The following is a 14,777-nucleotide window of genomic DNA, read 5'->3' on the forward strand; positions in this document are numbered from 1 at the left end:
CCATAGTCTAATTTAAAATTTTAGATAAATACAAACAAAACACAACAGGAGCTCAGATTGATCTTCATCATTTAACTAGAATTGTGTAAGATTTTTAAAAGAAACAAGTATAAAAATCATAGGTAATGTTTGAAGTTAAGTTTTCGTCTTTTAGGTTTTAGCTGCTGGCTTTATGTTATTCTAGATTATATTCTCAGATTCTTACAAATGTCACTGTCAGGAAGCATATATATATGTGTGTGTATATATGTGTGTGTGTGTATATATACACACACACACTATATATATGTATATACATATTTATATATTCAGGAAGCGTATACTTGGACATAAATCTTGTAGAAGCGTGATGTATAAGCTATAAATTGCAATCAAAATGCTAACTTTAATTTTGTCTCCCCTTTTCTTTTCAAAATTTATTTCATTGACAAGTATCTTCCTGTGCCAATGGGTAAAATTTGGGCAGATGTCATGACTTTTTTGTTTGCTTATTGGTAATTGAGAGTCCTATAATTGCTTTTAGTGAAAACAGAGACTGTTGAATCAGAAATTTAAAATATCCAGTCCAAGATTATGTTTAATTTCCATTATAAAGAAAGACTTTTACACCTTGCCAGCAGTTGATATTCTCTGAGATTTGATTTAAGAAATGCATGGCTTTTCTCTTTTCCTACTCTGAGTAAGCATGGGAGAGAGGAGAATCAAGGGAATAAGAAAGATTTTACTTCAACTAATGACTGATGGGTTCTATTTTAAGCTGGTGCTGGGCCTGGCAAAGGTTTAAAATCATCTGTTTTTATAGTGGGACACTTCAAACATTTTTCAGAGATTCTCTTGAGGTTCTCCCACCCGTACTTCCACTGAGGCAGATAGATAAGTCTCTATTTCAAATGATGGCTTCTAAATCCTTAGGAAGCCCCTAGGAAGCTCTTACATACCTCCAGCTTCTTGCTGCTTGGATTTCTTTGTCCTTATAAGTGACCCCATTGGCCAAGGACCAAAGAAGATACTACATTGCCACCAGCACCCTCTAGCATGTGACCCACTTGTTTTATAGGAAGCATTCACACATCCTTTGCTCCAACAAACTCAAGAGTACTGTCTGATTCCAATCCTGCAGCAACTGTCCTGGCCCTGAAACCATAGCATTGGTCTGCTTTCTTAATCCTCAGGATTTCCTGGGTCAGATATTCCCCCAGGTTATATTGGTCACATGCTGGATTTTTAAGTGGTGCAGTTAAAGCACCACCTCCTACAAGGCCTCACATTACAAAGCTGGCAAATATCCCTTTAGGTGAGGAGGGAGGTGTAGTTCACCCAAAAACGTTTTCAGGAACTTTACTTCTACATGCTCTGATCCAGGTATCGCATGCTTGATTTCACTAAGTGGTCTAGGATTCAAGGATTCGATTCTAGAACATGTGTTTCTAAGTCCTGAATTTTGATCTGGCACTTTACTATAGCATGCAGAACATATTTATCCTGGTGCCAGATGGATATTTCATTTATTAGGTTACACAAAAGGCTCAGAACTTTAAGAAAGACTATAATTGAGGAAAAAAAATTTTATATGATAAGTTTCAAGCATATCAAATATTTAGACTTTCATGATGATTTTCAAGTATAGCAAATATTTAGACTTTTATGATTTTTTTGTGGATATCTATAACAAGGGCATGTCTGTGAAGCCCATACATTCTTGGTACACAAGACATTTGTAGTAAAAGTTATGGTGACTATGATGTAGAGAAATAGGCTGTGTAAAATATGCATCGGTGCATTCTAGTAGACTTAATTCAGCAGAAAATAGTTTTAAAGTGCACAGAGCTAAAAAATCAATTCACAAATTCTATGCAGCTTTGAGAATAAAAAAAGACACATACATATTCTTGAGATGCTATTTTAGGCTGTGCATAACAGCTGGCATCGATGAACAGGTAGAAGTTGAGAGTATTTGGTTTCGCTGTATATAATTTTATGATAACAGTGAAAAGACAATTGGTGAAGTAGAATTGAAATAAGAGCCAGCACCGCTTTCTTTCCAACATTTTAATTACCCTAGATTTTGTTTTTCTTTTCCAGGAGGGCAAAATAATTGCTATTTAATAGGACTCCAAGGTTTTTATGCTAAGTATGTATTCCTATTCTTTCCTTCTCCTTAACAGACTCAGAAACATTGAGGATATCATTGATTCATTCTCTCTCTTGCTTTTTCTCCTCTTTATTTGGAGAATGTTAACTCTAATTCGTTAATGGCTTTAATAAATGCCTACAAATTATAATTCTTAGATAAGGTTGTGTCTGATATACCAGTGGGCTGATTTTGAAGCCAGAGATGGTGTAATGGCACTTGCTCTAGTCATGACATTAATGATCAATTTAATAGCGGTCTTACCTATATTGGTCACTCAGTCACATAATCAAACAAAGATTTGAGATCTTAGCATAAAATATGTATTTTTTAACTTTTATAGGTCCAGCACACTGTGTATTTATTTATGCAACAAATATTCATTGAGCATCATTTTTTGCTAGACCATTATCTAGGCCCTAAAGAATTTAGCGCCTGAGCTGTCTGAGTCAGTGCCTACTCTCACAGGACCTTTATTAATTGAATAAATAAATGGTAAAGATGAGAACTAATATTTATTAGAAATTTGATAAATGCATGTGTATTTAACATGCACCATATACTTTTGGAGCATCCACTAACTATTAGGTTTGTAGATTTAGAAAGCCATGGCTTATCAAAGGTTAAGGGTGTGGTGTAAAGCTAGTGTGCTTCTGCTAATGTCTTAGCACCTTCGCTTACTCTCTGTGTGACTTAAGCAAGTCAACCTCTCTGTGCCTTGGTTTTCTTACTTGTAAAATTGGAATAGCTACAGTTTCAATGTCATGAATTTATTATCATGACTGAATGAGGTAATACTTATAGAGTTTAGAACATATCAACTAATATCAAAATCTGAGTTAACTTTTGGAAGTTTAAAAATGGTACATACATTATGTATCTAAAAAGTGGTGTCTGTAAAATGTAAATTAAGGAGTTGAAAGTTGAAGAGTGTGCAGCAAAAGTCTGATTTTTTTGGCATTAGTTAACAAATTGTTTCTGAGGCAATTCCTGCTATTTCTCAGATGGATAGGCATTTCTTAAGTCTTTAAATCTTAATTTAGGTGTATCTGTGTGTAGATAGGCAGACAGAGAGAGAGGCAGAAAGATTCATAGTTGAGATTTTCTATCTTCTTAATCTCTTCCCCCATCTACTCCTCTAGTTTTTTAAAGTGATTAAAATTGTTTTCAAATAGAATATGTGCAACATATGCTAATTTTTTATTTCCTTAAATGTGTCCTTTTTACAGGGGACAAATAACTTCCCTGGACTGTGGGTGTTGGTTTGCAGTGGTGTGAAAATGCCATTCAGTGTCTTCTCTCTTTTCAGACATGAAGTCTGATGCCAGAAAGAGAGCGAGAATGATACCAATGTTTTTGGTTTAAGCAATCAAGAGAAGAATAGTTATTGAGATGAAGAAGAAATTCAGGAGGTGCAAGTTTGAAGGAATGACTGGAGGTTTATTTTTCTTTGGGGATATGGTAAGTTTGAGATATCTATCAGACATTTAAAGTCAGTAGTTTGATATCTGAACCCAGAATGCATGAGAGCGATTAAGCAGCATATATTTCAGATTGACAAGCCTATGGATAATATTTAAAACCATGAGACTAGATGAGATGGAGCTAATGAGTGAACTAAAACAGAAAAGAGTATGTCTACCTTTGGAGATTGGGAAAAACAGTAGAAAAGTGGAGGTCTGAGGAGAAGAGAGGAGTAGATAGAAATCAGGTTAGTGTTGCGTGCCAAAAGCCAAATGAAGAAAGATTTTCAAACACTTCATCAAATGCTGTTTACAGGTCAACTATGAAGAGGACAGAGAATTGACCACTGGACTTACAAGCATAGAAATAATTAGTCTCTTCAATAAGAACAGCTCAAGTAAAATGCTGGGGAGGTGAAAGTCAAATTAGAATAGGTTTAACAGACAATGGTAGAGGAGTAAGTAACTGGAGACAACCAGTATAGAGAATACTTTCTAGGGATTTAGATATTAAGGGAAACAAACAAACAAAAAATGAGTCCTGCAGATCCCAATTCTCTTCTCATTCTCTGCTTTCATGTCTAATCATCCAGCATGCACCCAGCCTGCATGGAAGGAGGTTGGTGCTATTTCTCCGGTTCTCCGATTCCTCATTTCATCACAGTCAATTTTCAGGCCTAACTTATACCTGGCTGTCATGAAGTGACCCCAGAATTAAACATTATAGAGAAAAGCTGATTTTTTTTAAAATTTGAGTTTTGAATCAGAATTTTTAGAAGTACCATTTAGAAATCATTTGTCCTAACCAGTGTTTTTCAATATTTTCCATCACAAGGCACACTTATAGATAAAAATAATTTGTATATCACATTTGCAAACCACCTTTTCCTCCACCCATGAAAACAAATAGAAAATTTGCTAATTTACTTGAAAAATTAAATTATTTCCAAACATTAGTAGATTCTGATTAGTAATAAATGACTTCCTTTTTACTTCACAGCAAATCACAGTATATTACATTTATGTCGATACAATTTTAGAATTGCTAGTATTAATGACTACATTTAAAAATTAGAAAAATGCAATCTGGAGGGATAAAGCAATCCACAAAAGCCACCTCACTCTGAAATGAAATGATTTGGGCTAGACCTAGTTCTTCTAGACGATAGAGATAGCATAAGCCACAGGTAGGAAAATCCTGAAGGAAATGAACTGAGCTCAGCAGTCATTTCCTGGCTGGAAATTCTTTTTCTCAGAGAATACTGGGGGCAAAATCTCACTAAGGCAAAGAAGGTTCGTCTGGGACTCTAACCCTTGAAAAGTACCTAGCAAAAAGCTGCTGCACCTGGAGACCAGGCCAAAGTTGCCTGCCACAACTGTGCTAGAAGCTGGAAACATCAGAAGCTAATATAACTTAATATAATTCATTTTTTAAGGCTCAAGGGAGAATTTGATATAAAATTATAATAGTTTACAGTTTAATAATTAACTTTCCAAAGGCATTTACAGAAACGATATTTGATTCCCATTACAAAAATGTGAAACGAAAAAAATTTTTATTTTCTCCATTATAATAATGATAAAATAAGACACAGAGAATAAACAACATTTGTCCAAGATCACAAAAACAGAAAACTGTAAAACTGGGAATAAGCCAGTTAGAAATGATTATAAGTCTAGCACTGTTTCCACTAAATGAAGTTGTAAGTCATAACAAAAATGATAAACTGCCAAGAGAATGCATGATTTATATACCTATTGCTAAAAGTGACCTAAGACACTCTTAGGTCACTCTACTTGTCTGCATAAGTAGTTAACAGGGTACTATGGGTTTCCTGTATTAAAGATCTCTCTGCCAATCATTTTCACACAATTTCACAACTTAATAGTTACAGAGCCTTAGATGCATTAACCTGACTTAATTTCAAATCCTTAAATTAGAGAAAGTATTATCTGCCACAAATGTGGATGTGAATAATAAGGATTAAATATTCAAAATGAGTACAATGCCAACCACACCATAATGGTCATACTGGTTTAGCCTTAACTTGCATATCTGGAAAACTCTGCCCTAAGTATGTCACACAAATATGAATCAATTAGGAAAAGTATGAAGGGATAATACGGAACAATGGAAATTTAAAATTGAGAATTTGAAAAATTACTGTATTAGAAACAGAATTTCAAAGCAGGAAAGAAAAGGCAAATAAAAAAACTCTAATGTTGAAATACCTTGAGAAATAAAGGAAAAAATACACAATGCCAGATCAGTCATTTCATCTTGTTAATATTTTTTGATACTTCCAATCAAAATTTTCAAAACTTTAATGAGATAATAAAAGTATGTAGAAACCTAGACCTTGATTGCATTTTATTCATTATTTACACAGATAAATAATCCAGGTTCTTTACCCAAACCTTTGTCATCCTGGATTCTTCTCTTTTTCTCACAACTTCCATCCAATTGTCAGCAATCACGGTCAGGTATAACTTCAAAATACACCCGTAATAGTGCCACGCCCATGTCACCACCTGCATGGCTAACAACCTTGTCAAAGTCACCATTACCTCTCAGGCTTATGTGCTCTTCCTGTTAGCTACCCACTCCAGCTTCTCTGGCCTCATTGCCTGTCTTAAACCCCCAGGCTTAGAGCTTCAAGGCTTTTGATTTGCTTTTGCCTAATCTTAGAATGCTCTTCCCTAGATGGGTACATAGTGCTCCTCTCCTTTTCAGATCCTTGCTGCTCTGTGAGGCCTCCATGAGCCGCCTATTTGATATTGCTGTGCCACATTCCCCTAATAATCTATAACACCATCTCTGTTATTATTAGTATTTTTCTAGAGCCATTAATGCCATGTTTATATATTTATCTTCTTCCCCTACAAAGATGTAAAATTCTGCGAGGACAGGGACTTTTGTCTGATTTTTAACTGCTGTATCTCCAGGACATTGAATAATAACACTTGCCCTGTAGTACATAATCAATAAATATTTTTTGGAATAAATTCCTCCCTTGAAATAATCTGAAAAATAAACTTATGGAATAACATAGATCTTTACACATTTACTAGTTGAGTTTTCTTTCTGCATTTTCATATAAAACAACTGTCATATCATTAAGCATTTTGTGAAAAGATTCTTAAAGGGGACCTCTGCAGAAAAAAAAGATTTTTAAGTAAATTATTTGTTTTCAATATATATTGTATGTTTATATTTTTGTCTTCTATAAACCAACAGTAGCCTCAGATGATAGATGACACCTTTTTACTTCTGCTTTACTTGAACTGTAAAAAACATTTTATCTTATCTCAACATTGCATACTAGTCCTAAACTAGTAAACAGAATTTAAACTACAAAACTATAAGGTTGGTGTACAGTTATCTAAGGGGCATAACAAAAAGTAAATATCAATGAAACAATGCTCCAACTTCAGGGCATACATAATAATATTTCATAAGGGCTGTTTGATGTTTTCATCAATGATAAATTGAACACCATACAAATTTTGGTCTCAGAGCTATGAGCAATAGTTGGCAGGAAACATGTTCAAAATTCAAATTGGTCTTGGTTATCAGGATCATAAATAAATGTAATGGGATTAAGTTACGAGGTCACTGTAATACATCTCAGAAGGAATAGAAGAACTTAGCAAAAGAGGCCATAAATGCAACCTGACTAAAGCAGCAAAATTGTTTAATCTATACTATACTATTTATTAGACACTATCCTAGACACAGATCAGAATTCAAAATGAATAAGCCATGGCACCTACCCTCAAGAGTTTTTTTACTGCAGGGAGTGATAAATAAATAAAGTAAAATGCAAGTTGAAAATGTTTTTACATGCTGAAAAAAGAGGCATGCAAACAATAGCAGCACAGTTGGAGAAAAGAATTATGAATGAGATTAGTAATATGTGATCTTCCTTTTAGCTTCAGCACAAGCAGCCATATAGTTATTACTCCTTTATTCTTATTCCAAACTGCCAAGAGAAGCAAACAAATCATATTCATTAATCCAAAGGGTTGGATACCTTTATCCAACTATGCTCCAGTTACCGATGGATGGAGAAGGGAAAAATAACACAAGATAGTATACTTACAGAGGCGAATTCCTGAAGATGGATGACTGTTCAATACCTCCAAGAAAACTGAAGCTGGAAAAAGGTGCTTCTATATATTACCTATGAATGCTGAAGAGAACGGGTGAATACATGAAGTAAGACACTTGCTTGCTTTTTCTTCCCTACTGGACACTACAAAGTTATGTTCATTGCTTATCCTGTTAATATCCTAGTTCATGTCTGCTCCCCAATTGCACAGTCATCAGATTCCTAAGGATATTCTCAGCCCTTGAGAAGGCAAAGAAGATGTGCTTGAATAATAGAGACTCTTGAAAGAGAAAAAACAAATTACAACTTTCAAGAGATTAACCTGAAACTTGAGAACAATGTTAGTTCTGTTGTTGAGCTAATTACTCAGTGAGAGAAGTTCAATGATAATCCCTGGTTTTGATGAGAACCTCACTATTATTTATGTAAGTAAATTACACCTGAAACAGAGAGATTTTTCTTACAAGGTCAAAAGCAGTTAAAAGACATCCATAATAAATGGCAGAGCTAACTAACAGAAAATGGAGCAAGTAGAAAATGTTAAAGAAGTGTCTCTGATAAAAAGACCTGGAGTCAATGGTTGTTAAGGAGTCATGAAATAGGTATGGGGTACAAGGAGTGGGAGATTCTAGCACCTACATCAAATTCCCCCCTTATCTTCCAGAAAGTCACCTAGAAATCTCAGCTGAGATGATTTGCCATTCTGCCCAGTTATGAAGAGATGACTAGATAATATGCTTCAGTGTCCCTACCAGAATTGTTTCTGTGAAGAAAAATGAAATGTGTCAGATCAGTCCTTCGAGTAGCAACGTATTCTTTATTATTATTTTAGTTTTTGACTTTATAATAGGAAGGTTCCTTTCATGGCACCAAAAAAATCCTACAAGTGCATTTTCCATAAGTTGTTTGAAGACAACTATGTTTGGACAGTTAACAAGTCACTAGGGAGTTCATGAGTAAGAAAAGGCACAGCCCTGACAGTGAGCCCATGTTTTTGTAAAGAATGCCTGCCGTTTAAAGGTCATAGGCTGAGAAGCTGTGGTTAGCAAAAGAAATTAGTCATGAAAACACAGTACAGCCCAGCAGGGATTTATTATGCATGAACCACTTCCATTTTTTGTTTATTTAAAATAAGCTAGATTGTGAAAGTGTTGAAATTTCCTCGTGGCACATAACTTTAGGGGCGTGCCCTCCTCTCCTCCTCAGCACATCGTGTTGATTGAGATTATTTGGAAGATATGACTGCTGTCCAAAACTAAAAGTAAAGCAAGGATTTCAACACATGGGAAATTCCAAATGCATAAACAGGAAAATTAACACACCTATAACTGAATATTCAGTTTGTTTTTTAGAAAATCCGTGCACATGTACATAGATGTTTTAAGATAAAAGTGGATATGGCTCCCCAAGCATGAATGAGAAATGCTACATTTGGTTACAATAGGCTTATTCAAAATTACGGATTCTAAGTGGGAGAACTTAGAACACATGTTCAGCATTTTTTGGAGAAATAATTTTGAAGTACCTGTGATACTTTTAACATACTAACAAGCTTTGAAGGAATTTAATAAACGGTTTAAAATTTTCGGAAAAAGTTTCAAATCACTCTCTTGAATTTGTAGTTCATTTGTGTTTCCTCTTTAGCTCTCTCTATGGTTCACATTCAGCATCTTGTTTCCAAGAGTGCACGTGTGCATCTCTGGTGTTTTATTTCAATATCATTTCAATAGTATACTGACAGAATGAGCACCTTACCTTGGAGTGTTTGGTTAAAGATCTGATATCACATTATCATCTCAAATCAAAGTTCCATTTTGTATTCTATAATACATATTATTTTGCAACTCTAAATGATAAAAGTTTTGAAAGTCTAACCATATTTCTATTAAATGAAGTGAGTATGTTGTATTCAATGTGTTTTACCAGCTAGCACCCCCACCTCATCACCAAATTGCTCTGTCACCTAGAAGGTGCCTTTTCTTAAAATACAGAGATCTGTATTTTAGAGATATTCCTTTGTAATTTTAGATTGCAAAATCCCTAAAGGTGGTATTAGAGGATATTAAATATCTTCTAATATTAAATCAGGAACATCTTGTGGAAATGAGTTTGTATAAATCTCTCCCTTTGAGTCAAGACTAGAATGCCAGGAGCATATGGAAGAACTGAAAGTGAAAAAGGACTGAGGTAGAGAAAAGGTTTAACAAAGGAAATTGAGATATAAAACCTTGTAATGCAAGATGATTCATTATGACATTTATTATTTGATTAAGACGTAGTAGGATATACTGATAAGTTATGATATATTAATACAGTAAATATAGTAATCAAAACTCATAAACAGTGTATATGAATCTCAAAGACAAAATGTTGAATAAAAGAAGCTAGAAACAAAAGAGTACTTACTCTATGATTGCATTCCTATGAAGACCAAAAAGAGGTGAAGGTAACAGAATTGAAACAGAGGTGTAAAGTAAGAGAATTCAGAAATGTCTGATTAACCTTTGGAAGCAAAATTATGACTGAAAGGGAGCATGCTGGTAACATTCTGTATTTATCTATACCTACATTTATATCTATATCTAAACAACTAATTTATCTTAAAGTCTCTGAGTGCCAGACATGGCAGGCAGACTTGAAGATGGCCTCCTTTGGTTATCACCTCCTGCTATTTATATTTTTGTGTATTTCCTTCCTTGAGTGAGAATTGAACCCAGTGAGTTATTTTTAATGAACAAAATACAGCAAATTCCTTTTTATGATTATGTTATGTAAAATTGTGACTTCTGTCTTATTAATAAACTCACTCTCTTGCCAATTTTGATAAAGCAAACTGCCATGTTGGAGAGACCCATTTGACAAGGAACTGAGAGCAACCTTCAACCATTTGCAAGGAAGGAACTGAGACCTTCAGTCAAACAACCTTAAGTCATGCCCAGATTCCTGTCCCTTAGAAACTGCGTTGTTTTGAGATGGTAAGTGTTGGGCAATTTGTGATGTAGCAATAGATATTACATTAAGCAAAACATTTCAGAAGCCACATTAGCCAGCAAGTTGCTAGTTCTGGATAATTGAAAACTACTTAATGCTATAAAGCAGATTATTTGAAGTTAATTTCTTACTGCAATAATATTTTATTATAAGTAGGTGTGCAAATAGTTATATGTAATGTTTGCTTTGGACTATGGGGACTTCTAAGATGTGAGACTTACAGTTTCAAAACCATAACAGTCTTGGGAAAGCCAGGACAGTTAGTCACTTTACATATTGACTATGAAATTATTTTTACTGTTTATTTTGTTTTTCGAACATAACAGGGGCTTACTATTGGTTATGTAAGTGAATATTCAAAGTAAATTTTCTAAAATAAATATTTCTCATATAAAACAGAGACTCAAGAAAAGGAAGCTATAATTTTTTCTTGTTTTCTTCTCTTTCTCTGCATGAAATTATTATGTGAGAAATCAGTTACTGTATTTCAATAAAATAATGCTTATGGGCCCTATTTTAGAGGATCTATCTGAATGTTTTGCTGTTAACGATGACAAAGCCTTGCTGAGATGTCGTAAATCAAGTGAGTAAAGGTCAGTTTTCACCAGAATTGTCAACACTGGTCAGTCTTACTGTAACAATTTCCACAAGTAAAGGAGTGTATTAGTCCATATTCATGCTGCTGATAAAGACATACCCAAGACTGGGAAGAAAAGGAGGTTTAATGGACTTACAGTTCCACATGGCTTGGAAGACCTCACAGTCATGGCAGAAGGTGAAAGGCAGGTCTCATATGGCAGCAGACAAGAGAAGAGAGCTTGTACAGGGAAACTCCCATTTTTAAACCCATCAGATCTCGTGAGACTTATTCACTATCATGAGAATAGCACAGGAAAGACCTGCTCCCATGATTCAATTACCTTCCCCAGGTTCCTCCCACAACACTTGGGAACTGTGGGAGTTACAATTCAAGACGAGATTTGGGTGGGGGCACGGCTGAACCATATCAGGAAGGAATAAAGAAAACAAATAGATCTCAGAACAATTAGTCTTTTACAGGGAATGGCATCTTCTACAGTAAAACTCGTAAAGACTAAGTCACTTCCTCGGTATCATTATCCTTTAACACACAATCTCCCTCTCCCTCTCCCTCTCCTCTCCCTTCCTTCCCCCACACTCCAAATGCCTACTTTTAATTGCACATACTTCTTTTTTGCATGGTACCAATATTGCATATGTATTCTTAAAAAAGGTAGAACACTAACATTAATCACTCAACGATTGTATTATATACTTACATGTGTTTAAAGAAAATATAAGACAAATCACAAATTAATGACTTTGAATTTGTTACAATTTTTTGTATATATGGTTTCTTTTTTTCTAAAAAGTAGTGTATATTATTACATATACTAAAGCTGAAGAATTTCTAGGAGAGCTATTAATTAATTTAATAGTTACCATAAATGTGGAGTTGATGTCTCCCTGTATCAGATAATTTGGATAGTACTCAGACTAATTTTCTGAAGTTATTTATCCAATTAACCTGAAGATTATTTGTAATTACTACTACTTTTATCACAATACCTTGGGTTGTGGTCTTAGAAACCCTAGAAAATTTTTTTAAATCATGTTAAAATGGAATTTGATTACTTGGAAAAGAACATATATTTAGCCATTTGCATTCACTCACCCATTAGTATGGATAAATTAATCATATATTTATTATTTGTACCCTAGAAGAGAACAAAGCTAGAAAATAAGACAAGTGCATTTTTCCAGGGAAAGAATATGTGGTTTTTTGCTTGAGGACTAGATGAACAGCATCAGGAATAGCCTGGGAAGATGTGCAGATGGTAGATCCCAAGGGAGGAACAGTAAAGAATATCAATATCAAGATATAAGCTGTTTTTTACATTATATTATACCTGTATTTAACTTTTGTTAATAACTTTCCCTAATTAGTTCTTCTGTAATATTAGATTCATTTATGTAGAGGTGGGAAAGCAGAAATACAGTTTTGAGTGCTTATATAGGAAAGTTCACATGTGAGGGTTGAGGTCTCCTCAAATATAGTTTAATATTCCAACGCATCTTCACACCACCTTGTAAATGTGTATACAACCTCTGCTTTTTCTTAACTATTCAGCACATTTTTTTATCTTTATGGAAATCTGGGGAAGGGAAATCATTTCCCTGTCAGGATTAAATTTTTTAGAACTCTAGAGTGCTCAGGATTAACATTTTAAAAATAGGTTTATATTCCTTGGAGCTGAAGAAATTGAAAAGAAAAATTACAGTTACATTCCAGCAGAAGCATATTTAAGGTAACTCACATATTGATGGCAGAGGCAGCCCATCTGGAGTGGCCTCTGCAAAGATGCTGGCTGCAACAGGGGAGGCATGGCTAGGGCTGTGTGCTCCACAAAGCTGGAGGGGACCAGGAACAGGTGGGACTGCTCCCTACTGAGTCAGTGGGGCAGGAACCACACACTCCTGTGCACAGCTGCAGCAACCCGGCAGTAGCTGCAGACCCAGGCATCGCTGTGGTCTCTGCGTCCAAGAAGTCTCCCCTGCCCCTGCAGACTCAGAGCTGCCTGTTCCCACACCCTGGCCTCTCACCAATCCCAGTGCCCACTCTGCAAAGTTGTGGCTGAGTCTGGGTGCTGTCACACCCCTGCCAGATGTGTGCACACTCATGGCAGCGCTGACACACCAGCCCCCTGTCGCCTCAGCCCCCTCCCGACTTTGGGCACCGATGAGCACAGGGGAGAGTCAAGGGGTTACCGAGGGCAGTTCAGCACAGGCCTCTAGACACCCCACGGCATGGACAGCCAGGGCACCATGGATGACATGTTAATGACAGCAGGAGGTAGAAAGGTACCTGGACAGAACGGGGCAGGTCTCTGCTGAAAACCCTCCTTCAATCCAGGAACAGCTTGAAGCCTGGGGGCCGGGCTGCCAGTTCTGGGTGGAGTCTGCAGCCCGTAGTGAGAACTTAGGTGCTTTTTCTGGGCCCACCCATGGCTGCACCTGGATGGATCAGCATGCACTCCATCCTTTCTGAGCCCATAAACACCCCGGACTCAGCCAGGATCACAGAGATCTTGGGACTACCAGCTGTGGGAAGGAGCCACCCACTTTGGGTCTCCTCAACTCACTGGGACGACCTGCCTGTGAAAAGGCATTAACATCTCTGGGTCTTCTCTCTGCTTAGGGCTGCACTCATCAGGACTGCCTGCCTGCAAAGAGGAGCTACCCACTCCAGGTCTCCTCTCTGCTGAGAGCTGGACACTCATCAGGATGACATGCCTGTGGAAGAAGCTACCCACTTTGGGTTTCCTGAGAGCTGTTCTGTTACTCAGTAAAGCTCCTCTCCACCTTGCTCACCCTCCAGTTTGCCACATACCTCATACATTCTGGACACAGGACAAGAACTCAGGACCTCCTGAAAGGCAAGACCGAAATTGCTGTAAGACAAATAGGGCTGAAACACACCACTCAACTTGCCACATTACAGGCATCAAGGAGTAGAGAAGCCCTTTAGGAAGCCCAGACTTAGGGGCTCCCAGAGGCATGACTATGACACTCACTTCAGGGCTCTGCAGTTTCTCTCATCTCCAAGCTTCCGGGTGCCACCACATTCCCCTTGTCCAGATGCGAGTGCCCACAGTGAAAGCTGTTTGTGGTGCATCTGATCCAGCCATAGGCTTGCACAGAGCCTGTGCCTGTGCCAGTGCCTGGAGCTGCCAATCTTACTGCAGCAGTCAGCATTCCTGACTGTACACAGTGGCTGGACCCTGTGCTTGCTCATTCACATACCCCTCACCACTCCATGCCTGGCTTGCCCCTAGTATGTATGGGATCCGGGCCGGTAGCATAAGCCAAGAGCCACCTGCCATGCCAAGTGGGCAGAATGAGCCCAGAGGGCACCAGCTAAACTTAGGCAAAAGTGCCACCAGCCACAGGGGTTTCCAGCTGGAAAAGCAACACCCAAAAGATACTGTGACAATATAATGATCTTGAGTAAAAGCTTCTGAGTAACTTCCTTGATAGATTGTGCTCAACTGTAGCCAGTGT

At 36.9% G+C, this 14,777-nt stretch overlaps 1 long non-coding RNA gene across 1 annotated transcript; it reads right to left on the reverse strand.

Annotated features, from left to right (window-relative positions):
* Positions 1–7,697: 7,697 nt before the first annotated feature.
* On the reverse strand, positions 7,698–14,148 carry LOC129484079 (uncharacterized). The gene is made up of 3 exons (XR_008658351.1): positions 14,107–14,148; positions 8,346–8,469; positions 7,698–7,787 (listed from the first exon to the last, which is right to left on the reverse strand). It is a non-coding gene; the product is annotated as an uncharacterized lncRNA (long non-coding RNA).
* Between the last annotated feature and the right edge of the window lie 629 nt (positions 14,149–14,777).

The sequence above is a fragment of the Symphalangus syndactylus genome, chromosome 6 (genome assembly GCF_028878055.3).
Source record: "Symphalangus syndactylus isolate Jambi chromosome 6, NHGRI_mSymSyn1-v2.1_pri, whole genome shotgun sequence".
NCBI classification, from domain to species: domain Eukaryota; kingdom Metazoa; phylum Chordata; class Mammalia; order Primates; family Hylobatidae; genus Symphalangus; species Symphalangus syndactylus.